This window comes from Callithrix jacchus, chromosome 14 (genome assembly GCF_049354715.1).
Source record: "Callithrix jacchus isolate 240 chromosome 14, calJac240_pri, whole genome shotgun sequence".
NCBI lineage: Eukaryota > Metazoa > Chordata > Mammalia > Primates > Cebidae > Callithrix > Callithrix jacchus.
In genome coordinates this window covers 4,558,267-4,584,034 of record NC_133515.1, presented here as the reverse complement: position 1 = coordinate 4,584,034, position 25,768 = coordinate 4,558,267, and the positions used below count along the sequence as shown (strand labels likewise).

At 43.4% G+C, this 25,768-nt stretch overlaps 1 protein-coding gene across 3 annotated transcripts in view; it reads left to right on the top strand.

The window, feature by feature from the left end:
• The window catches only part of LOC144576385 (CAP-Gly domain-containing linker protein 2-like), a 67,307-nt gene that overhangs the window by 10,068 nt on the left and 31,471 nt on the right, over positions 1-25,768 (top strand). The window contains exon 1 of one of the 3 annotated variants that reach the window (XM_078348385.1): positions 25,145-25,189. The exons of the other annotated variants lie outside the window; for them this stretch is intronic. The gene's annotated coding sequence lies outside the window, so the exon portion shown is untranslated. Of the gene's footprint in view, positions 1-25,144; positions 25,190-25,768 lie in introns of those variants that run through there. 3 annotated transcript variants of the gene reach the window in all.

Sequence of the window (25,768 nt, the reverse complement as noted above, 5' to 3'; positions counted from 1 at the left end):
CGTGTGTTTTGACTTGTAAGCACAAGCTAAGCCATGAGTACATAAATACATATGGAATGATATAATGAACTTTAAAGACTCAGAAGGGGGAGGACATGAAAGTTTATAGGGATAAAAATCTACACATTAGGTATAATGTACACTATTTGCATGACAGGTACACAAAAATCTCAGAATTCACCACAATGTAATTGATCCATGTAGCCAAAATCCACTTGTACCCCAAAAGCAATTAATAAAAAATTAAAAAAAGAAAATCTCATTATTCTTGGAGTGTCAGGTACAGTACTCAGAAGAGTTTGCCTAAGCAGTGGAGAAAATTACCCTACTCTTAATGCTCCAGTGGTCTCTTGAAAAATTCTAAAAGTGAGCCTGGGATATTTCAAAGAAATTTATTCACTTACCAGAACAAAATTTAAGAATAGTTTTAAGAATACAAAAATATCTAGCACCCACCAAGATACAATTTACTATGTCTAGCATTGAACCACAAATTGCCAGGCAGGCAAAGAATTGGGAGAATATGATCCCTAATTAGGAAAATAACAACTGGTCAAAACAGATCCAAAATTAACATAGATCATAAAATAATAGATAAGGACATTGAAGTAGTTATTATAATGCTATTCTGTGTGTATAATGAACTAGAATAAGCCTGTTCAGTAAAAAGGTTTTTTTTTTTTTCCTAAAACCAAATTAAACTACAAAACAGTGTGCTGAAAATACAAATACAGTAGGATGGGATTAATGATAGATTAGAAATCGCAGAAGAAAAGATTAGTGAACATGAAGACGGAGCAGTAGAAACTATCCAAGATTAACAGAGGGCTAAAGGATTGGGGAATAATGAATGAAGAAAACATCAGGTGGTTGATTATACATGCAGCCAGAATTGCTAATAGAGAAGGGGAGATTTCAAAAAATAATGGCAGAAAATTTTCTTAATTTGATGAAAACTATATACCCACTACTCCAAAAAGTTTAACAAACCATAATCACAAAAATATTTTTAAAAAAACCATACCGAGGCACATCATAATAATCACATTTCTTTAACCAGTTCATCTAGGACAAAAATTTTAAGTGGCCAGAAGAAAAAAATTACAGAATATACAGAAAAACAAAGATAAAAACAACAGCAGATTTCTCACAGAAATAATGCAAGTGGCCAGGTTCCCTGGCTCATGCTTGTAATCCCAGCACTGCGGGAGGCCCAGGCAGAGGATCACATGAGGCCAGAAACTCAAGACTAGCCTGGACAACATAGAAATACCTCATTTCTACAAAAATTAAAAGATTAGCCAGGTGAAGGTGCATGCCTGCAGTCCTAGATACTTGGGGGATGGAGAAGGGGGACTGAGATGGAAGGACTGCTTGAGCTCCAGAGGTCAAGGTTGCAGTGAGTCATGATCACACCATTGCTCCCAGCCTAGGTGACAAAGTAAAAATATAATGCCCTTCTGATGAACAATTAAAGGATTCCAAATTTGAAAATTTTGAGTTACTGTTTAGTTTTACTTGGGTCATGCGACATGAGACACTGTTCAATAACAATTTTAAATACATTTTTTCTCAAAGGACATCCAAACGTATAAAGAAATGTTGCCTATTTATAACCAAGAATATCCAACCTGTGACATAGATATTTTTAATCTTTTACATTTATCAAACAATAATTTTAGTTAATTATGAAAAAAATTAGTTTTATCATGCTGGGCAATAATCCAACTATGTTAGGTCAAAATTCTGAATTTAATAGCAATGGACTGATGTTTCCCTTTATTGCTTTAGTCTACTCCATGATACGTGGTCTAAAAAATTGTGCTCAGTTTTGACAGCAGACTCTATGAAAAGTGTAACTGACAAATATAGTTGCTAAAATCATTCAGCATATATCTGCAAGTTCTAAAAAGCAGCATTTGATGGAACTAAAAAAAGAGTTATATAAGCATTAGCTATGACTTTTGAAAGAAATAGAAGGTAATACATTTTTTACATGGCAGTCTGTACTTACATTTTCTCACCAATATTTATGATCTCTGACTGAGCTAAATACAAACAAAAGAAAGAAATAAAAATCTAATTTGTGACCTAGCTAGCCAGGTATAAGAATTTATATTGAAATTGGAACTTTTCTTTTCTTTTATTTATTTATTTATTTATTTTTAATTTATGGTCACTTTATTATTTTTTTTTTTTTTGGTTTTTAGGAAGGATTTCTTTTTTTTTTTTTTAATTTGTTATTGGATTGTAGGTTTTGGGGTACATGAGCAGAGCATGCAAGACAGTTGCGTAGGTACACACATGGCAGTGTGCTTTGCTTTTCTTCTCCCCTTCACCCACATTTGGCATTTCTCCCCAGGCTATCCCTCCCCACATCCCCCTCCCACTGGCCCTCCCCTTTTCCCCAATAGACCCCACTGTTTAGTATTCAACTTTCTGTGTCCATGTGTTCTCATTTTTCATCACCCACCTATGAGTGAGAATATGCGGTGTTTCATTTTCTGTTCTTGTGTCAGTTTGCTGAGGATGATGTTCTCCAGATTCATCCATGTCCCTACAAACGACACAAACTCATCATTCCTGATTGCTGCATAATATTCCATGGTGTATATGTGCCACATTTTTCCAATCCAGTCTATTATCAATGGGCATTTGGGTTGATTCCAGGTCTTTGCTATTGTAAACAGTGCTGCAATGAACATTCGTGTACATGTGTCCTTATAGTAGAACGATTTATAGTCTTTTGGATATATACCCAGTAATGGGATTGCTGGGTCAAATGGAATTTCTATTTCTAAGGCCTTGAGGAATCGCCACACTGTCTTCCACAATGGTTGAACTAATTTACACTCCCACCAACAGTGTAAAACTGTTCCTTTTTCTCCACATCCTCTCCAGCATGTGTTGTCTCCAGATTTTTTAATGATCGCCATTCTAACTAGCGTGAGATGGTATCTCAATGTGGTTTTGATTTGCATCTCTCTGATGACCAGTGACGATGAGCATTTTTTCATATGATTTTTGGCCCCATATATGTCTTCTTTCGTAAAGTATCTATTCATATCCTTTGCCCACTTTTGAATGGGCTTGTTTTTTTCCTTTAAATCTGTTTGAGTTCTTTGTAAATTCTGGATATCAGCCTTTTGTCAGATGGGTAGACTGCGAAAATTTTTTCCCATTCTGTTGGTTGCCGATCCACTCTAGTGACTGTTTCTTTTGCCGTGCAGAACCTGTGGAGTTTCATTAGGTCCCATTTGTCTATTTTGGCTTTTGTTGCCAATGCTTTTGGTGTTTTGTTCATGAAGTCCTTGCCTACTCCTATGTCCTGGACGGTTTTGCCTAGATTTCCTTCTAGGGTTTCTATGGTGCCAGGTCTTATGTTTAAGTCTTTAATCCATCTGGAGTTAATTTTAGTGTAAGGTGTCAGGAAGGGGTCCAGTTTCTGCTTTCTGCACATGGCTAGACAGTTTTCCCAACACCATTTGTTAAACATGGAATCCTTTCCCCATTGCTTGTTTTTGTCGGGTTTATCAAAGATTGTATAGTTGTATGTATGTTGTGCTGCCTCCGGTGCCTCTGTTTTGTTCCATTGGTCTATATCTCTGTTTTGGTACCAGTCCCATGCTGTTTTGATTACTGTAGCCTTGTAGTATAGTTTGAAATCCGGTAGTGTGATGCCCCCCGCTGTGTTCTTTTTGCTTAGAATTGACTTGGCTATGCGGGCTCTCTTTTGGTTCCATATGAAGTTCATGGTGGTTTTTTCCAGTTCTGTGAAGAAAGTCAATGGTAGCTTGATGGGGATAGCGTTGATTCTGTAAATTACTTTGGGCAGTATAGCCATTTTCACGATGTTAATTCTTCCTAATCATCAACATGGAATGTTTCTCCATCTGTTTGTGTCCTCTTTGATTTCGTTGAGCAGTGGTTTGTAGTTCTCCTTGAAGAGGTCCCTTACGTTCCTTGTGAGTTGTATTCCAACGTATTTTATTCTTTTTGTAGCAATTGCGAATGGCAGTTCCCTCTTGATTTGGCTTTCTTTAAGTCTGTTATTGGTGTAGACGAATGCTCGTGATTTTTGCACATTGATTTTATATCCTGAGACTTTGCTGAAGTTGCTTATCAGTTTCAGGAGTTTTTGGGCTGAGGCAATGGGGTCTTCTAGGTATACTATCATGTCATCCGCAAATAGAGACAATTTGGCTTCCACCTTTCCTATTTGAATACCCTTTATTTCTTTTTCTTGCCTGATTACTCTGGCTAGACCTTCCAGTACTATATTGAATAGGAGTGGTGAGAGAGGGCATCCTTGTCTAGTGCCATATTTTAAAGGGAATGCTTCCAGTTGTTGCCCATTCAGTATGACATTGGCTGTTGGTTTGTCATAAATAGCTTTTATTACTTTGAGATACGTTCCATCGATACCGAGTTTATTGAGGGTTTTTAGCATAAAGGGCTGTTGAATTTTGTCAAATGCCTTCTCTGCGTCAATTGAGATAATCATGTGGTTTTTGTTTTTGTTTCTGTTTATGTGGTGAATTACGTTGATAGACTTGCATATGTTGAACCAGCCTTGCATCCCTGGGATGAATCCTACTTGATCATGATGAATAAGTTTTTTGATTTGCTGTTGCAATCGGCTTGCCAATATTTTATTGAAGATTTTTGCATCTATGTTCATCATGGATATAGGCCTGAAGTTTTCTTTTCTCGTTGGGTCTCTGCCGGGTTTTGGTATCAGGATGATGTTGGTCTCATAAAATGATTTGGGAAGGATTCCCTCTTTGTGGATTGTTTGAAATTGTTTTAGAAGGAATGGTACCAGCTCCTCCTTGTGTGTCTTGTAGAATTCGGCTGTGAACCCGTCTGGACCTGGGCTTTTTTTGTGTGGTAGGCTCTTAATTGCTGCCTCAACTTCAGACCTTGTTATTGGTCTACTCATAGTTGCAGCTTCCTCCTGGTTTAGGCTTGGGAGGACACAGGAGTCCAGGAATTTATCTATTTCTTCCAGGTTTACTAGTTTATGCGCATAGACTTGTTTGTAATATTCTCTGATGATGGTTTGAATTTCTGTGGAATCTGTGGTGATTTCCCCTTTATCATTTTTTATTGCATCTATTTGGTTGTTCTCTCTTTTCTTTTTAATCAATCTGGCTAGTGGTCTGTCTATTTTGTTGATCTTTTCAAAAAACCAGCTCTTGGATTTATTGATTTTTTGAAGGGTTTTTCGTGTCTCAATCTCCTTCAGCTCAGCTCTGATCTTAGTTATTTCTTGTCTTCTGCTGGGTTTTGAGTTTTTTTGATCTTGCTCCTCCAGCTCTTTCAATTTTGACGATAGGGTGTCAATTTTGGATCTCTCCATTCTCCTCATATGGGCACTTATTGCTATATACTTTCCTCTAGAGACTGCTTTAAATGTGTCCCAGAGGTTCTGGCACGTTGTGTCTTCGTTCTCATTGGTTTCAAAGAACTTCTTTATTTCTGCCTTCATTTCGTTGTTTACCCAGTCAACATTCAAGAGCCAGTTGTTCAGTTTCCATGAAGCTGTGCAGTTCTGGGTCGGTTTCTGAATTCTGAGTTCTAACTTGATTGCACTATGGTCTGAGAGGCTGTTTGTTATGATTTCAGTTGTTTTGCATTTGCTGAGCAGTGCTTTACTTCCAATTATGTGGTCAATTTTAGAGTAGGTGTGATGTGGTGCTGAGGAGAATGTGTATTCTGTGGATTTGGGGTGGAGAGTTCTGTAAATGTCTATCAGGTTTGCTTGCTCCAGGTCTGAGTTCAAGCCCTGGATATCCTTGTTGATTTTCTGTCTGGTTGATCTGTCTAGTATTGACAGTGGAGTGTTAAAGTCTCCCACTATTATTGTGTGGGAGTCTAAGTTCTTTTGTAAATCATTAAGAACTTGCCTTATGTATCTGGGTGCTCCTGCATTGGGTCCATATATGTTTAGGATCGTTAGCTCTTCTTGTTGTATTGATCCTTTTACCATTATGTAATGGCCTTATTTGTCTCTTTTGATCTTTGTTGCTTTAAAGTCTATATTATCAGAGATGAGAATTGCAACTCCTGCTTTTGTTTGCTCTACATTTGCTTGGTAAATCTTCCTCCATCCCTTTATTTTGAGCCTTTGTGTATCCTTGCATGTGAGATGGGTTTCCTGGATACAGCACACTGATGGGTTTTGGATTTTTATCCAATTTGCCAGTCTGTGTCTTTTGATTGGTGCATTTAGTCCATTTACATTTAGGGTTAATATTGTTATGTGTGAATTTGATACTGCCATTTTGATGCTAAGTGGCTGTTTTGCCTGTTAGTTGTTGTAGATTCTTCATTATGTTGAAGCTCTTTAGCATTCAGTGTGATTTTGGAATGGCTGGTACTGGTTGATCCTTTCTATGTGTAGTGCCTCTTTTAGGAGCTCTTGTAAAGCAGGCCTGGTGGTGACAAAATCTCTGAGTACTTGCTTGTTCGCAAAGGATTTTATTTTTCCTTCACTTCTGAAGCTCAGTTTGGCTGGATATGAAATTCTGGGTTGAAAGTTCTTTTCTTTAAGAATGTTGAATATTGGCCCCCACTCTCTTCTGGCTTGTAGTGTTTCTGCCGAGAGATCTGCTGTGAGTCTGATGGGCTTCCCTTTGTGGGTGACCCGACCTTTCTCTCTGGCTGCCCTTAGGATTCTCTCCTTTATTTCAACCCTGTTGAATCTGACGATTATGTGCCTTGGGGTTGCTCTTCTTGTGGAATATCTTAGTGGTGTTCTCTGTATTTCCTGCAATTGAGTGTTGGCCTGTCTTGCTAGGTGGGGGAAATTTTCCTGGATGATGTCCTGAAGAGTATTTTCCAGCTTGGATTCATTCTCTTCGTCCCCTTCTGGTACACCTATCAAACGTAGGTTAGGTCTTTTCACATAGTCCCACATTTCTTGCAGACTTTGTTCATTCCTTTTTGTGCTTTTTTCTCTGATCTTGGTTTCTCGTTTTATTTCATTGAGTTGGTCTTTGACTTCAGATATTCTTTCTTCTGCTTGGTCAATTCGGCTATTGAAACTTGTGTTTGCTTCGCAAAGTTGTTGTATTGTGTTTTTCAGCTCCTTTAATTCATTCATATTCCTCTCTAAGGTATGCATTCTTGTTATCATTTCCTCGAATCTTTTTTCAAATCATTTTTCAAGGTTCTTAGTTTCTTTGCATTGATTTAATACATGATCTTTTAGGTCACAAAAGTTTCTCATTATCCATCTCCTGAAGTCTAATTCCATGATTTTGTCACAGTCATTCTTTGTCCAGCTTTGTTCCCTTGCTGGTGAGGAGTTTTGGTCCTTTATAGGAGGCGAGGTGTTCTGGTTTCGGGTGTTTTCCTCCTTTTTGTGCTGGTTTCTTCCCATCTTTGTGGATTTGTCCGCTGGTCGTTTGCGTAGTTGCTGACTTTTCGATTGGGTCTCTGAGTGGACACCCGGAATGTTGATGATGAGGTATTTCTGTTGCTTGGTTTTCCTTCTACCAGTCTAGCCCCTTTGCTGTACGACTGCTGAGGTCCGCTCCAGACCCTGCTTGTCTGGGGTGCACCTCTAGCAGCTGTGGCACAGCGAGGGATGCTACCAGTTTCTTTTTCTGCTATCTTTGTCCCAGGATGATGCCTGCCTAATGTCAGTCTTTTTGATATAGAGGGGTCAGGGAACTGCTTGAGGAGACAGTTTGTACTTTATATGGGCTTAATTGCTGAGCTGTGCGCTCTGTTGTTCATTCAGGGCTGTTAGGCTGCTATGTTTGATTTTGCTGCAACAGAGCTCATTAAAAAACCCCTTTTTTTCCCCTCAAATGCTCTGTGTTGAGGGGTTTGGGCTATATTTTTGGATGTTTGATGAGGTGTCCTGCCCAGGTAGAAGGCAGACTAGCCTCTGTTTGGCTGCCGAGGCTCCGCCCTGCTGTTGTGTGATTCGCCCTGTTCCTGCAGGCTCTGCTGTGGTCTCCGCCACACCCTGCAGCAGAGTCTCTTCGTTGTAGCGTTTTGCCTCAGCAACGGCAGGCTGCGTCAGCAGTGGGCGTGTATCTCAGTAGGGACGGGTTGCCTCGGCAATGGCTGGCTGCATCAGCAGTGGGCGTGTATCTCAGTTGGGGCGGGTTGCCTCGACAACGGCTGGCTGCGTCAGCAGTGGGCGTGTACCTCAGTTGGGGCGGGTTGACTCCATAGTGGTGGACGCCCCTCCCCCACAGAGCATCTTGGACCGTCTGCTCGGGATAGTTTGAAATCGCGGTTTTGTTCATCCCACTGGGTATCCCAAACGATCTGTCCCTGCAATCCCTTCGGCTGGGCTACTGTCCGAGTCTCGTTCAGTCTCATGTCCAGCCCTCTCAATTCTCAGGTTGCTGGTTCAACAGGGCACCCGGACACGCGCGCCCTGTGGGGATTGTTGGGTAGGGCCGGCCGCCGTCGCCCCGGCTGCCGGCTTCGCCAGGCAGACCTACTGCCTGGCGTCCCATGTCTTTTTATACTTGGGAGTTTCTCCGTTCTGTGGGCAACAAAGATCAGTCTGGAAATGCAGCTCAGACTCACCGTTTGCGGATTCAACGCGAGCTCCAATCCTGGGTTGTTCTCACAGCGCCATCTTGAGTCCTCTGAAACTTTTCTTAATACTAATTGATAATGTTACCTTTAAAGATTCTCCTAAAATAACTCATAATGTCAAAGATTGTAACTGTAATTGTCTAAGTTATGTAAGTTAAGTACAAAAGGTATTAAAAATTTTGAAGAATGCTTTCTATTATCCATCAATTTTAAAATGCCTTTCCACTTGTATTATGTCACTTTGAATTCGATGCTAATAATATTGAGTTGACAAAAAGCATTAGTGAATTTACTTAACCTGGAAGGAAATAATTTTGAAACTGACAAGATTTTGCTTCAATATCAAATCAAGTATTCTAAAAAGATAAACCAGTTTTATCACTGACTTAAATAAAATGAAAATGTGGTGCACAATTTAGTTACTAGAGAACTTTGAGGTATGTTTAATATGTTTCTTTAGATGAGAGTTATTATTGTTGTTGTTGTTGTTGTTTGAAGCAAAGCCTGGAGTGCAGTGGTGCAGTCATTGCTGACTACAGCCTTGAGCTCCTGAACTTAATTGATACTCTCACCTCAGCCTCTGAGTAACTGGCACTACAGAAACATGCCACCACATCCATCTTTTTTTAATATATATTTTGTAGATCCAGAGTCTCAATATGTTCCCCAGGCTGGTCTTGAACTCCAGGGATCAAGCTCGACGACCATAAGAGCTAAACTATGAATCCCAGAAAAAAGAGCATAAATCTTCATGAGCTTGGATTTGGCTATAAATTCTTAGATGTGAAACAAAAAGCATAAAGGACAAAAAATTAGGATTTACTCAAAATTAAAATATTTGTGCTTCAAAGAATACCATCAAGAAAGGTATAATGAAGGAGACTCAAGATGGCGCTGTGAGAACAACCCAGGATTGGAGCTCTTGTTGAATCCGCAAACGGCGAGTCGGAGCTGCATTTCCAGACTGATCTTTGTTGCCCACAGAACGGGGAAACTCCCAAGTATAAAAAAGACATGGGACGCCAGGCAGTAGGTCTGCCTGGCGAAGCTGGCAGCCGGGGCGGCGGCGGCCGGCCCTACCCAGCAATCCCCACAGGGTGCGCTTGTCCGGGTGCCCTGTTGAACCGGAAACCTGAAACTTGAGAGGGCTGGACTTGAAACTGAGCGAGACTTGGACAGTAGGCCAGCCCAGGGGATTGCAGGGACAGATCGTTTGGGACACCCAGTGGGACCGAGACGCTCTGTGGGGTAGGGGCGTCCACCACTACCGAGGCAACCCGCCCCAACTGAGATACACGCCCACTGCTGACACAGCCAGCCATTGCCGAGGCAACCCGTCCCTACTGAGATACACGCCCACTGCTGAGGCAGCCTGCCGTTGCTGAGGCAACACGCTACAATGAAGAGACTCCGCCACAGGGCGTGGCAGAGACCACAGCAGAGCCAGCAGGAACAGCGCGAATCACACAACAGCAGGGCGGAGCCTCGGCAGCCAAACAGTGGCTAGTCTGCCTTCTAGCTGGGCAGAACACCTCATCGGACATCGAAAAGTAAAGCCCGAACCCCCCAACACAGAGCATTTGAGAAAAAAAAGGTTTTTTTTAATGAGCTCTGTTGCAGCAGAATCAAACATAGCAGCCTAACAGCCCTGAATGAACAACAGAGCTCACAGCTCAGCAATTGAGCTCCAAAAAAGTACAGACTGTCTCCTCAAGCAGCTCCCTGACCCCTCTATATCCAAAAGACTGACATTAGGCAGGCATCATCCTGGGACAAAGATAGCAGAAAAAGAAACGGGTAGCATCCCTCACTGTGCCACAGCTGCTAGAGGTGCACCCCAGACAGGCAGAGCCTGGAGTGGACCTCAGCAGTCGTACAGCGAAGGGGCGAGGCTGGTAGAAGGAATACCAAGTAACAGAAATACTTCATCATCAACAATCTGGGTGTCCACTCAGAGACCGAATCGAAAAGTCAGCAACTACGCAGACGACAAGCGGATAAACCCACAAAGATGGGAAGAAACCAGCGAAAAAAGGAGGAAAACACCTGAAACCAGAACACCTCGCCTCCTAGAAAGGACCAAAACTCCTCACCAGCAAGGGAGCAAAGCTGGATGGAGAATGACTGTGATGAAATGACGGAATTAGACTTCAGAAGGTGGATAATGAGAAACTTTTGTGAGCTAAAAGAACATGTATTAAATCAATGCAAAGAAACTAAGGAACTTAAAAAAAGATATGAGGAAATGATAACAAGAATGGATAACTTAGAGAGGAATATGAATGAATTAAAGGAGCTGAAAAACACAATACGAGAACTTCGCGAAGCATGCACAAGTTTCAATTGCCGAATTGACCAAGCAGAAGAAAGAATACCTGAAGTCGAAGGCCAACTCAATGAAATTAAACGAGAAACCAAGAATAGAGAAGAAAGCGCAAAAAGGAATGAACAAAGTCTCCAAGAAATGTGGGACTATGTGAAAAGACCTAATCTACGTTTGATAGGTGTAGCAGAAGGGGACAAAGAGAATGAATCCAAGCTGGAAAATACTCTTCAGGACATCATCCAGGAAAACTTCCCCCACCTAGCAAGACAGGCCAGCATTCAAATGCAGGAAATACAGAGAACACCACAAAGATATTCTGCAAGAATAGCAACCCCAAGGCACATAATTGTCAGATTCAACAAGGTTGAAATAAAGGAGAAAATACTAAGGGCAGCCAGAGAGAAAGGTCGAGTTACCCACAAAGGGAATCCCATCAGACTCACAGCAGATCTCTCGGCAGAAACACTACAAGCCAGAAGAGAGTGGGGGGCAATATTCAACATTCTTAAAGAAAAGAACTTTCAACCAGAATTTCATATCCAGCCAAACTGAGCTTCAGAAGTGAAGGAAAAATAAAATACTTTGCGAACAAGCAAGTACTCAGAGATTTTGTCACCACCAGGCCAACTTTACAAGAGCTCCTAAAAGAGGCACTACACATAGAAAGGAACAACCAGTACCAGCCATTCCAAAATCACACTAAAAGTTAAAAAGCATCAACATAATGAAGATTCTACAACAACTAACAGGCAAAACAGCCACTTAGCATCAAAATAACAGTATCAAATTCACACATAACAATATGAACCCTAAATGTGAATGGACTAAATGCACCAATCAAAAGACACAGACTAGCAAATTGGATAAAAATCCAAAACCCATCAGTGTGATGTATCCAGGAAAACCATCTCACATGCAAGGATACACAAAGGCTCAAAATAAAGGGATGGAGGAAGATTTACCAAGAAATTGGAGAGCAAAAAAAAGCAGGAGTTGCAATTCTCATCTCTGATAAAATAGATTTTAAAGCAACAAAGATCAAAAGAGACAAAGAAGGCCATTACATACTGGTAAAAGTATCGATAAAACAAGAAGAGCTAACGATCCTAAACATATATGGACCCAATGCAGGAGCACCCAGATACATAAGGCAAGTTCTTAATGACTTACAAAGAGACTTAGACTCCCACACAATAATAGTGGGAGACTTTACCACTCCACTGTCAATATTAGAAAGATCAACCAGACAGAAAATCAACAAGGATATCCAGGGCTTGAACTCAGACCTGGAGCAAGCAAACCTGATAGACATTTAGAGAACTCTCCACCCCAAATCTACAGAATATACATTCTTCTCAGCACCACATCACACCTACTCTAAAATTGACCAGATAATTGGAAGTAAAGCACTGCTCAACAAATGCAAAACAACTGAAATCATAACAAACAGCCTCTCAGCCCATAGTGCAATCAAGTTAGAACTCAGAATACAGAAACCAACGCAAAACCGCACAGCTTCATGGAAACTGAACAACTGGCTCTTGAATGTTGACTGGGTAAACAATGAAATGAAGTCAGAAATAAAGAAGTTCTTCGAAACCAATGAGAACGAAGACACAACGTGCCAGAACCTCTGGGACACATTTAAAGCAGTCTCTAGAGGAAAGTACATAGCAATAAGTGCCGATATGAGGAGAATGGGGAGATCCAAAATTGACACCCTATCGTCAAAATTGAAAGAGCTGGAGGAGCAAGATCAAAAAAACTCAAAACCCAGCAGAAGACAAGAAATAACTAAGATCAGAGCTGAACTGAAAGAGATTGAGATATGAAAAACCCTTCAAAAAATCAATAAATCCAAGAGCTGGTTTTTTGAAAAGATCAACACAATAGAGAGACCACTAGCCAGATTGATTAAAAAGAAAAGAGAGAACAACCAAATAGATGCAATAATAAATGATAAAGGGGAAATCACCACAGATTCCACAGAAATTCCAACCATCATCAGAGAATATTACAAACAACTCTATGCACGTATACTAGTAAACCTGGAAGAAATGGATAAATTCCTGGACTCCTGTGTCCTCCCAAGCCTAAACCAGGAGGAAGCTGAAACTATGAATAGAACAATAACAAGGGCAGAAGTCGAGGCAGCAATTAAGAGCCTACCACACAAAAAAAGCCCAGGTCCAGACGGGTTCACAGCCGAATTCTACCAGACACACAAAGAGGAGCTGGTACCATTCCTTCTAAAACTATTTCAAACAATCCAAAAAGAGGGGATACTTCCCAAATCATTTTATGAGACCAACATCATCCTGATACCAAAACCCGGCAGAGACCCAACAAGGAAAGAAAACTTCAGGCCAATATCCATGATGAACATAGATGCAAGAATCTTCAATAAAATATTGGCAAGCCGAATGCAACAGCAAATCAAAAAACTTATTCACCACGATCAAGTAGGATTCATCCCGGGGATGCAAGGCTGGTTCAACATACGCAAGTCTATCAACGTAATTCACCACATTAACAGAACCAAAAACAAAAACCACATGATTATCTCAATTGACGCAGAGAAGACATTTGACAAAATTCAACAGCCCTTTATGCTAAAAACCCTCAATAAACTCGGTATCGATGGAACGTATCTCAAAGTAATAAAAGCTATTTATGACAAACCAACAGCCAATATCATACTGAATGGGCAAAAACTGGAAGCATTCCCTTTAAAATCTGGCACTAGACAAGGATGCCCTCTCTCACCACTCCTATTCAATATAGTACTGGAAGTTCTAGCCAGAGCAATCAGGCAAGAAAAAGAAATAAAGGGTATTCAAATAGGAAAGGTGGAAGCCAAATTGTCTCTATTTGCAGATGACATGATAGTATACATAGAAGACCCCATCACCTCAGCCCAAAAACTCCTGAAACTGATAAGCAACTTCAGCAAAGTCTCAGGATATAAAATCAATGTGCAAAAATCACAAGCATTCGTCTACACCAATAACAGACTTAAAGAAAGCCAAATCAAGAACGAACTGCCATTCACAATTGCTACAAAAAGAATAAAATACCTTGGAATACAACTCACAAGGAATGTAAGGGACCTCTTCAAGGAGAACTACAAACCACTGCTCAACGAAATCAGAGAGGACACAAACAGATGGAGAAACATTCCATGTTCATGATTAGGAAGAATTAATATCGTGAAAATGGCTATACTGCCCAAAGTAATTTACAGAATCAACGCTATCCCCATCAAGCTACCATTGACTTTCTTCACAGAACTGGAAAAAACGACCATGAACTTCACATGCAACCAAAAGAGAGCCCGCATAGCCAAGTCAATTCTAAGCAAAAAGAACACAGCGGGGGGCATCACACTACCGGATATCAAACTATACTACAAGGCTACAGTAATCAAAACAGCATGGTACTGGTACCAAAACAGAGATATAGACCAATGGAACAAAACAGAGGCACCGGAGGCAACACAACATATCTACAACTATACAATCTTTGATAAACCTGAGAAAAACAAGCAAGGGGGAAAGGATTCCCTGTTTAACAAATGGTGTTGGGAAAACTGTCTAGCCATGTGCAGAAAGCAGAAACTGGACCCCTTCCTGACACCTTACACTAAAATTAACTCCAGATGGATTAAAGACTTAAACATAAGACCTGGCACCATAAAACCCCTAGAAGGAAATCTAGGCAAAAGTATCCAGGACATAGGAGTAGGCAAGGACTTTAGGAACAAAACACCAAAAGCATTGGCAACAAAAGCCAAAATAGACAAATGGGACCTAATCAAACTCCACAGCTTCTGCACGGCAAAAGAAACAGTCACTAGAGTGGATCGGCAACCAACAGAATGGGAAAAAAATTTTTGCATTTTACCCATCTGACAAAGGGCTGATAATCCAGAATTTACAAAGAACTCAAATGGATTTACAGGAAAAAAACAAACAAGCCCATTCAAAAGTGGGCAAAGGATATGAACAGACACTTTACGAAAGAAGACATATATGAGGCCAACAATCATATGAAAAAATGCTCATCATCACTGGTCATGAGAGAGATGCAAATCAAAACCACATTTAGATACCATCTCATGCCCGTTTGAATGGCGATCATTAAAAAATCTGGAGACAGCAGATGCTGGAGAGGATGTGGAGAAATAGGAACACTTTTACACTGTTGGTGGGAGTGTAAATTAGTTCAACCATTGTGGAAGACAGTGTGGCGATTCCTCAAGGCCTTAGAAATAGAAATTCCATTTGACCCAGCAATTCCATTACTGGGTATATATCCAAAAGACTATAAATCATTCTACTATAAGGACACATGTACACGAATGTTCATTTCAGCACTGTTTACGATAGCAAAGACCTGGAATCAACCCAAATGCCCATTGATAATAGACTGGATTTGAAAAATGTGGCACATATACACCATGGAATATTATGCAGCAATCAGAAATGATGAGTTTGTGTCGTTTGTAGGGACATGGATGAATCTGGAGAACATCATCCTCAGCAAACTGACACAAGAACAGAAAATGAAACACCGTATATTCTCACTCATAGGCGGGTGATGAAAAATGAGAACACATGGACACAGAAAGGGGAGTATTAAACACTGGGGTCTATTCGGGGGAAAAGGGGAGGGCCAGTGGGAGGGGGAGGTGGGGAGGGATAGCCTGGGGAGAAATGCCAAATGTGGGTGAAGGGGAGAAGGAAATAAAAGCACACTGCCATGTGTGTTCCTACGCAACTGTCTTACATGCTCTGCTCATGTACCCCAAAACCTAAAATCCAATAAAAAATTAAAAAAAAAAGTGTGAAAGGTAAGAATAGACTGGGAGAAGAGGTTTACAATATAGGACTTGTGATGATGGGGATGCACCATTCAGGTCTCCCTTTAATAAAGGACCCCCTGTGGAGCTGTGAGGAATGTGATGAACTCATAACCTTCTGCTCTTGGCACCTTCAGGTTCGCATCACCTTTTCAGCCAAGGTCATGCTCTTCTTGGAGGCCATTCTCAGCCAATAATTCAGAAAAGCAAAGATAACCAACCATGCTCTTTACAGAGACCAGATTTGTGAGCAAGAAGTCTCCACATGACTCCTGCCCTGGCATTTAAGTCACCCCCAGCCATCTGAGTTTCCTAACTGAGACCCCAGGCAAGGTGGAGCAGAGCAAACCATACCTTCCATGCCCCATTCAAGTTCCTCACCCACACAGCTCATGGATTTAATAAAATAAGTGTTGCTTGACACCATTACATTTTGGGACACTTTGTCACACAGTAATGGGTAGCTGGAACAATACCCAAAAGAAGCATATGCAAATTCATCAAAAGACAAACCTGAAAATATTCATAGCAGCACTATTTGTACTAACCCCAAACTGGTAACTGCCCCAAAACACCCATCAAACAGTGGGATGGATAAATAATTTGTGTTAATATTAACACCATGGAATATTGGATCTGTGACAGTTAAACTCCCTAAGGGATACCCCAGGCCCTAAATCAGCATCAGCAGGAAACAGAGTGTCAATGCTATGCAGCTCCAAGAAGTATAATTTTTATGCCCACTCAGATGTGACCATGGCAGGGTCAAGGGATAGGGAGGGGCCTCAAAGAGGCAAAGTGATAGTCACAAAGGACAATTGATTAGGATGTTCCTCCCAGATGAAAGAACCTGGGGCTGCCAAATGGACGAACCAGTGGGCAGCTTACCCCACTGCTAGGGCTGGAAACCTCCACTCCTCCTCCCCAGCTGGACTTGGTGATCACTATGGACCAGTGGTGACTACATGCTTCTCATTTTCCCCTTTGCTGAACAAGAGGCACCTCTGAGATTTCCTGGCTGACACATCACGTCTCCTCTGGCCACAGTCAAGCAACTCCTGATGTCTACAGCAGCAGTAACACTTTGGATTCCTGAGGGAAAACCCCAAGATGAGCCTCTGTGAAATGCCTGCTTCATTGTGGCTTCATTTTCATGCTTTGTTATCTGACCCACTGACTTCTTACCTTGTGATGCTCCATAAAACCCTGTGGGATGGGGAAGGATAAAAATGACATACACCAGCTGGGCACAGTGGCTCAAGCCTGTAATCCTGGCACTTTGGGAAGCTGAGTGGATGGATTGACTGAAGTCAGGAGTTTGAGACCAGCCTGACCAACATGGCAAAAACCCATCTCTACTAAAAATACAAAAAATTAGCCTGGCGTGGTGATGGATGCCTGCGGTTCCAGCTGCTCGGGAGGCTGAGGCAGGAGAGTTGCTTGAACTCGGGGGGCAGATGTTGCAGGGAGCTGAGATCACACCACTGCACTCCAGCCTGGGCGCAAGAGCGAAACTTGGGGAAAAAAGTGACACACACCTCTCAGGGCATGGCTGCTTAAGGGGCCACGAGGCTCTCACTGCAAGCTTTTCCCCATTTCTCACGGCTACCCTCAGAGGATAGAATTACCACAATTTTTTTTTTTTTTTTGAGACGGAGTTTCGCTCTTGTTACCCAGGCTGGAGTGCAATGGCGCGATCTCGGCTCACCGCAACCTCCGCCTCCTGGGTTCAGGCAATTCTCCTGCCTCAGCCTCCTGAGTAGCTGGGATTACAGGCACGCGCCACCAGGCCCAGCTAATTTTTTGTAATTTTAGTAGAGACGGGGTTTCACCATGTTGACCAGGATGGTCTCGATCTGTTGACCTCGTGATCCACCCGCCTAGGCCTCCCAAAGTGCTGGGATTACAGGCTTGAGCCACCGCGCCCGGCTAAATTACCACAATTTTAAGGCTAAAGAAACAGGCTTGGAGAGACCAGAGGCTTGCCCAGTACCACACAAACAGAGACAGAGCGATGCATGCTTACCACCTTGATGGTGCAAGTCTCACTAGATCTGAATTTGAGGTGGAATCTCGCTCTGTCGCCCAAGCTGAAGTGCAGTGGCGTGATCTTGGCTCACTGCAACCTCCACCTCCCGGATTCGAGCAGGTCTTTTGTCTCAGCCTCCCGAGTGGCTGAGACTGCAGGCATACATCACCACACTCAGGAATTGTCTTTCCTCTAATTCTAATCCATATGGCTCAACTGTCAATCACAGCTCTCCTCTATCCCCTCACAACAGAGGAGAGATGTGTGGCTGAGGCCCGGCCAGTCAGAAGACCCAATCCCTCTTGCCATTGCGATTGGTTCAGGAGCAAGTTCATGGCCCAGTGATTACAATTTCACCCTCTCCAATCAGTGACACAATGAATAGGCTACAGTGGTAGCAATGTCTGTTTTAATTTGCCCAATTATTCCCACAAGATAAATTTCTGGTCTGTAAAAAAAAAAAAAAAAAAAAAAAGAAAGGTATAATACAACCCACAAAATTGAAGAAAATATTTGTGACTCGTGTATACGGTAAGGTTTATTAACCAGAGCATGTAAAGAATACTGAAAAATTAATAGTAAAATATCAAATAGATTTAAGGAATGAAAGAAATATTTGCATATATATTACTCCAAACCAGATGCACAAATTGGCAATGAACACATAGAAACATGTTTAAAATCATGACTTATTAGGGAAATTTTAGTCAAACTACCAAGCTATCACTTTACAACCACCAGTAGGGCTATAACGAAAAAAAATAAAGACGTGTTAGCAATGATATGGGGAAAATTGAGACCTTCCCACGTTGTTTGTTCAAATATAAAAAAGAAAAATATTTGGTAGTTCTTTAAACAGTTACAAAAAGTATAACTGTACAGCCTAGCATTTCTAATCTTAGGTATACACCCAGGAGTAAAAAAAACTTGAATACGCTGTTCATAGCAACACGATTGACAGTAGTCAAAAGACTGAAAATAACTCATCTGTCCACCAACTGATAAATTAAAAATATAATGAATTATATGCAAACAATGAATATTATTCAGCAAAAAACAAGTGAAATATAACCAACAGCCAATATCATACTGAGTGGGCAAGACCTGAAAGCAGTCCCTTTGAAATGTGGCACTAGACAAAGATGCCCTTTCTCACCATTCCTATTCAATATAGTATTGGAAGTTCTAGCCAGAGCAATCAGGCAAGAAAAAGAAATAAAGCATATTCAAATAGGAAAGGAGAAAGTCAAATAGTCTCTATTTGGAGATGACATGATTGTATATTAGGAGACCCCATCATCTCAGTCCCAAATCTCCTGAAACTGATAAGCAATTTCAGCAAAGTCTCAGGATACAAAATCAATGTGCAAAAATTACAAGCATTCCTATACACCAATAACAGACTTAAAGAGAGCCAAATCGAGAACGAACTGCCGTTCACAATTGCTACAAAAGGAATAAAATACCTAGGAATACAACTAACAAGGAACATAAAGGACCTCTTCAAGGAGAACTACAAACCACTGCTCAAGGAAATAAAAGAGGACACAAATAGATGGAGAAACATTCCATGCTCATGGGTAGGAAGAATCAATATTGTATTGCCCAAAGTAATTTACAGATTCAATGCTATTCCCATCAAGCTACCAAAGATAGCTTGTTTTGTTTTGTTCTGTTTTGTTCACAGAAGTGAAAAAAACCACCTTAAACCTCATATGAAACCAAAAGAGAGCCCACATAGCCAAGTCAATTCTAAGCAAAAAGAACAAAGCTGTAGGCATCACGCTACCAGACTTCAAGCTATACTACAAGGTTCATTAATCAAAACAGCATGGTACTGGTACCAAAACAGAGATATAGACCAATGGAACAGAGCAGAGGCCTCAGGGGCAACACCACACATCTACAATCATCTGATCTTTGACAAACCTGACAAAAACAAGCAATGGGGAAAGGATTCCCTGTTTAATAAATGGTGTTGGGAAAACCGGCTAGTCATGTGCAGAAAACAGAAACTGGACCCCTTCCTGACAACTTACACTAAAATTAACTTCAGATGGATTAAAGACTTAAACATAAGACCTAACACCGTAAAAACCCTAGAAGAAAATCTAGGCAAAGCCATTCAGGACATAGGTGTAGACAAGGACTTCATGACCAAAACCCCAAAAGCATTGGTAACAAAAGCCAAAACAGACAAATGGACCTAATCAAACTCCACAGCTTCTGCACAGCAAAAGAAACAGTCATTACAGTGAATCAACAACAAACAGAATGGGAAAAAGTTTTTTGCAATCTACCCATCTGCCAAAGGGCTGATATCCAGAATCTACAAAGAACTAAAGCAGATTTACGAGAAAAAGCAAGCCCATTCAAAAGTGGATAAAGGATATGAACAGACAGGTTACAAAATAAGACATACATGAGGCCAACAAACATGAAAAAATGCCCATCATCACTGGTCATTAGAGAAATGCCAATCAAAACTACATTGAGATACTATCTCATGCCAGTTAGAATGGCAATCATTCAAAAATCTGGAGACAACAGATGCTGGAGAGGATGTGGAGAAATAGGAACACTTTTACACTGTTGGTGGGAGTGTAAATTAGTTCAACCATTGTGGAAGACAGTGTGGCAATTCCTCAAAGACCTAGAAATAGAAATTCCATTTAAACCAGTAATCTCATTACTGGGTATATATCCAAAGGATTATAAATTGTTCTACTATAAGGACACATACACACGAATGTTCATGGCAGCACTGTTTACAATAGCAAAGACCTGGAACCAACACAAATGCCCATCGATGATAGACTGGACAGGGAAAATGTGGCACATATACACCATGAAATACTATGCAGCCTTGAAAAACGATGAGTTTGTGTCCTTTGTAGGGACATGGGTGAACCTGGAAACCATCATTCTCAGCAAACTGACACAAGAACAGAAAATCAAACATCGCATGTCCTCACTCATAGGTGGGTGTTGAACAATGAGAACACATTGACACAGGGAGGGGAGCATCACACACTGGGGTCTGTGGGGAGGAAATAGGGGAGGGACAGTGGGGGGTGGGTCATTGGGGAGAGATAGCATGGGGAGAAATGCCAGATATAGGTGAAGGGGAGGAAGGCAGCAAATCACACTGCCATGTGTGTACCTATACAACAATCTTGCATGTTCTTCACATGTACCCTAAAACCTAAAATGCAATAAAAAGTAAATCTAAAAAATGGGGGAAAAACAAGTGAGTTATAGATACACACCACAACACGGATGCACCTGAATACCTTCTGCTTGCTGAAAGAAGTCAGACACAAAAGGCAGCTTATTTTATGAGTCTATGTGTATGAAATGTCCTGAATAGAGAAATTCACAATAAGAAAGCAGATTAGAAGTTGGCAGGGTGGGGTAGAGAGAATGGAGTTGGCTGAAATGGGTAAGGGGTTTCTTTTCAGGGTGATAAAAATGAACTGGAATTACGTAGTTGAGATCATGGCAAAACCAGAATATAATAAAACCCGGTAAATTCACTTCAAAAGTGAATGTATGGAATATGAATTATATGTGACAATACCTGAGAAGATGATTTAAAGTTATATATTTGGTCGGTTGTGCCCAGTGGCTCACATCTGTCATCCCAGTGTTTGGGGGGCCGAGGCAGGGGGATCATGAGATCAGGAGTTTGAGACCAGCCTGGTCAACACAGCGAAATCCTGTCTCTACAAAAAAATACAAAAATTAGCCAGGTGTGGTGGTGGGAAACTTTAATCACAGAAACAAGGGAAGCTGAGAAAGAAGAACTGCTGGAACCTGGGAGGCAAAGCTTGAAGTGAGCCAAAATCACAACATTGCAGGACAGCCCAGGCAAGTCTCAAGAATAAAAAAATACAGCAACTGAAAAGTAGTCTATTTTTCACTCAGTTTTGGATTCTGTTTAAGGCTATTGCTTGGAATAAAGTAAACAAAGGGAGAAGAGGAGAAACAAGAACAGATACTAGGAATAGAAGCAGCAGTATAAGAAAATGAAGATCAACAAGAAAATGATAAGGAGAAGAAAAATCAGAGTGGAAGAAAGGAAAAAGGACAAGTAAGGGAATCAGGAGGCCTATTATACATTTTGACACCTCCCTGATTCTTGAAAATTGAAAAAGTCCAAGACTATCCAAATTGAAAAAACGAGCAAAAAGATACACAAATAGTCACCCCCCAAACTTTGTTAATGATGGCTCAGGTGCCAGCAGGTGGAGGGCACCCTCCAGATTCTGCAGGAGAAACAGGGAAGACTCGTCCTTGCCATGGCTGCAACTCCACCACTGCCACAGAGGCCCATGATACAGCACCTGCAGCTTCCTACCCATCCCAGGCCAGGCCAGGCCAGCCCACAGCACTTGTACCCACCTTCCCAGCTTCCTGACTTGCTGCTGCTGCCACCACTAATGTCAAAGCCAATACTGCTGCTGTTGCCATCAACGCAGTGGCCCATCCTACAAGGCTCCTATCACCTGGCCACCACCAAACCCCTGTCCCTGCCCTGGTGGCAGTCAGCCACCCTCCTACCTCTCTGGCATTCTGCAGTCTCCATCTCTGCCATCAACTGCAGCAAGGTGAGCTGTTGTGCCACAGGCTCCAGCCTCCAGCATGCAGCAGGTGGCTCTTCTTTCTCTTGGCATGGAGCAGCTGGGTGGGCAAAGCCAGAAAATCCTAGAACAGGATGCAGAGTGTGGTAGCATTAGAATCCCCCTTTGTCATGCTGGCCACTGGGTAGCAGGGCCCAGTTACAATGAAGGCACTCATACCCACCCTCCAAAGTCCAGCTGCTCCTTTTGTCACAAACTGTCCAGGAACTGGTGCCTGGGATGGGGTAGTGGGGACATCATGGTGCCTGGACTTCCCACTCCACAGGAATTGCTGGGGCAACCTGGGCTGAGCTCAGGAAGCAGGAGCAGCAGAAACTCATTTCCAACCAGCTCTCTTCACCAAAGAGCTCATTCCCATTCCTGATGGCTACACTCACAAATCCCTGTCACCTCATGGTATTTGCTGCTGTGTCCTGGGGTCCCAGGTGGTCTCCGCAACACAGAATGAGAGGGTATGGGCCTAGGAACCACCGGATCTGGGCACCCCACCATGCTCAGGACTCCCGAGGAAACTTTATGTGCCCACCTTGCCAGAGCAGGAAGAGATGGCCCTATAGAGTCTGGGGTCCATCCAGAGAGGGGAGAGCTGCTCCTCTCTCAAAGACCACTGCTGTCACTGACACCTCTGCTGCCAGCCAGCCACCAGCAGTGCAGCCCCCGATAGACCTGCCACTGGCAGTGTAGCTCTGGAATACAGCCAACACGCTGCACTCTGCAGCCGGCAGTGTAATGCCTGATGGTGGCTCCACCTGCTCTTGCTTCAGACCCTGCAGCACTGGATGGTACCTGCAATCCACACCCCCTCGCCCCACTCTGTCCAACACACCCTAGGATATTGCCCCCAATTTACTCCCTTCCATGGGCAGTTCAGCATTCCCAACCAGAATCCTATTGCAGGCAGTGATATCCTGATATGGCACCCAAACTGAACCCCATCATGGGCAGTGCAACCCCAGATAGCACCCCAAGCCCCTCACTGTTGGGTGCAGTGCAGCCCCACATAGCTCCCCCAACCCATTCCCTGCCTTAGGAACTGCAGCCAGGGATAGCACTTCAAACTCCCTACCCACCTCTGGAAATGTAGCCACGGATAGCCCACCCAATCAATCCCCCGCCATGAGCAGGGTAGCCCCCAATAGCGGACCCATCCTGCCCCTGCCACAGCCAATATGCCCCAGATAGAACACCCACCTGCTCCCTGCCAGGCAACACAAACCCCTGATAGCACCCAACATGCTTCCCCACCATGAGCAGCCTTTCCTGTCCCCGACAGTGTCCCCAACCAACTCTCCTCATGCAGTCTGGCCTCCAGTAGTGCTCTCAAGAAACCCTCCCCACCTCTGTCTCAATGCAGCCCCTGATAGCGCCTTCAAAACCCCTCCCCACCACAAGCAGTGTAGCACCCTATAGTGACCCTAACCTGTCCCCCACCACTGGCATTCAAGCCTGACATTGTCCCTAACCCACTCCCTGCTGTAGGCAGCAGCCATGGATAGTGCCCCCAACCAGTTCCCAGACGTAGGCAGTGACGCCCTGGATATAACACTCCCCACCCACCATGGACAGTGTAACACCCCATAGCGCCCCCAACCTGTTCCTGACAAGGGAATTGCAGCATCCGATAGCTCCCCCAACTTGCCCACCAATGCAGCCAGTTCATCCCTGGGCAGTGCATCCCCAGACAGTGCTCCCAAAACGCCCCACTGCCGCTGGCTATACAGCTTGGGATAGCGCCCCAACCCACACCCAGCCATGAGCAGTGCACCCCAGATAGCGGCCCCCACCCACTCCCCTCCATAGGCAGCAATGCTCTCAGATAGCACACTCAACCAGCCCCCAAACACAGGCCGTGAGGTCCCAGATAGTGTCCACTGCCCACAGCAGGGCACCGCCAACCCACCCCCCATGCTGCAGGCACTGCACTAGTGATGGTGAACCTATCCCGCCACCTTTTCACCTTTCCTGCTGTGCTGTAGTCTCCCTTCTCACCACCAACCATACTGCCGCAACCCACCACCATCCAAGGGCATTGCACCCCCAAATAGGGCCCCCAATCCTGTCCCCTCCGTGGGCAGTGTCACCCCAGGTAACACACCCAACAAACCTCAAACACGGGCAGTGACAGCCAGAATAGCACCTACTGCCCAAGGCATGGCGCCCCCAACCGTCCCCCATGCCACTGGCCATCTGGCCCAAAATGGCGAACCTAACCCCCAATGATTTTACCTTTCTGGTTGTGCTGTAGTCTCCCTCACCGCCACCAACTGCAAAAGGGAGGCGAGCCAAGATACTGCAGGCTCCAGCCTCCAGTATGGGCGGCAGGTGGCTAGTTCTCCTCCTCCTCTAAGCCGGACTCCCAGCAGGCAGGGCAGCCGAGCCTGAAAAGCCTGAAATGGCGAGACTACACCTTGGCATACTTTATATAAGGCATTCCTGGACTACATGTTCTGATTGGATAAGAGCAAGTCTTAGGATAACCAATCAGAGCATGAAAATAAAGTCCAATTAGAGTAGACCTTGCAGTTTTTACTCATCCAATCAGAACATAAAGTCCAGGAACGCCTTATATAAAGTATGCCTAGGGGGAGTCTCGCTATTTTAGGCTCTTCTGAGATGGCTTGCCTTCCAGCTCTGGCCTGGTTTTGAGGCGAAGAAGGAGTCGCCACCTGCCACCCACTCTGGAGGCTGGAGCCTGCAGTATCTTGGCTCACCTCGCTGTTGCAGTTGGTGGCGGTGACGGAGACTACAGCGCAGCCTGAAAGGTAAAATGGTGGTGGAATAGGTTCCCCATCCCGGCCTGCACAGCCTGCGTCACGGAGGGCAGGTTGTAGGCACCCTGCCATGGGCAGTGGGCACTATCCAGGGTGTCACTGATAGTGTTGGTTGGGTGGGTTATCTGAGACACAATTGCTTATGGAGGGGAGAGGGTTGGGAGCCCTATTTGAGGGTGTGCTGCCCGTTGCTGGGGGTGGGTTGGGGCCTATCCCAAGCCATACTGCCAAAAGCAGTGGGAGATTTTGGGGGCACTATCTGGGAATGGATAGCCCACGGTGGGGAGTGAGTTGGGGAAGCTATCAGGTGCTGCAATGCCCTTATGGGAGATGGATTGGGGGCACCATTGGGTGCAACACTGCTGGCCATGAGGGGTGGGTTGTGGGTGCTATTGGGTGTTATACTGTCCATGGTGGGTGGGGGGTGTGATATACAGGACATCATTGCCTGTGTCTGGGAACTGGTTGGGGGCACTATCCATGGCTGCATTGCTCACATGGGGAGCAAGTTAGGGGCACTATCTGGGGCTGCAGTGCTGGTGGTGGGGTATGAGTTAGGGTGATTATAGG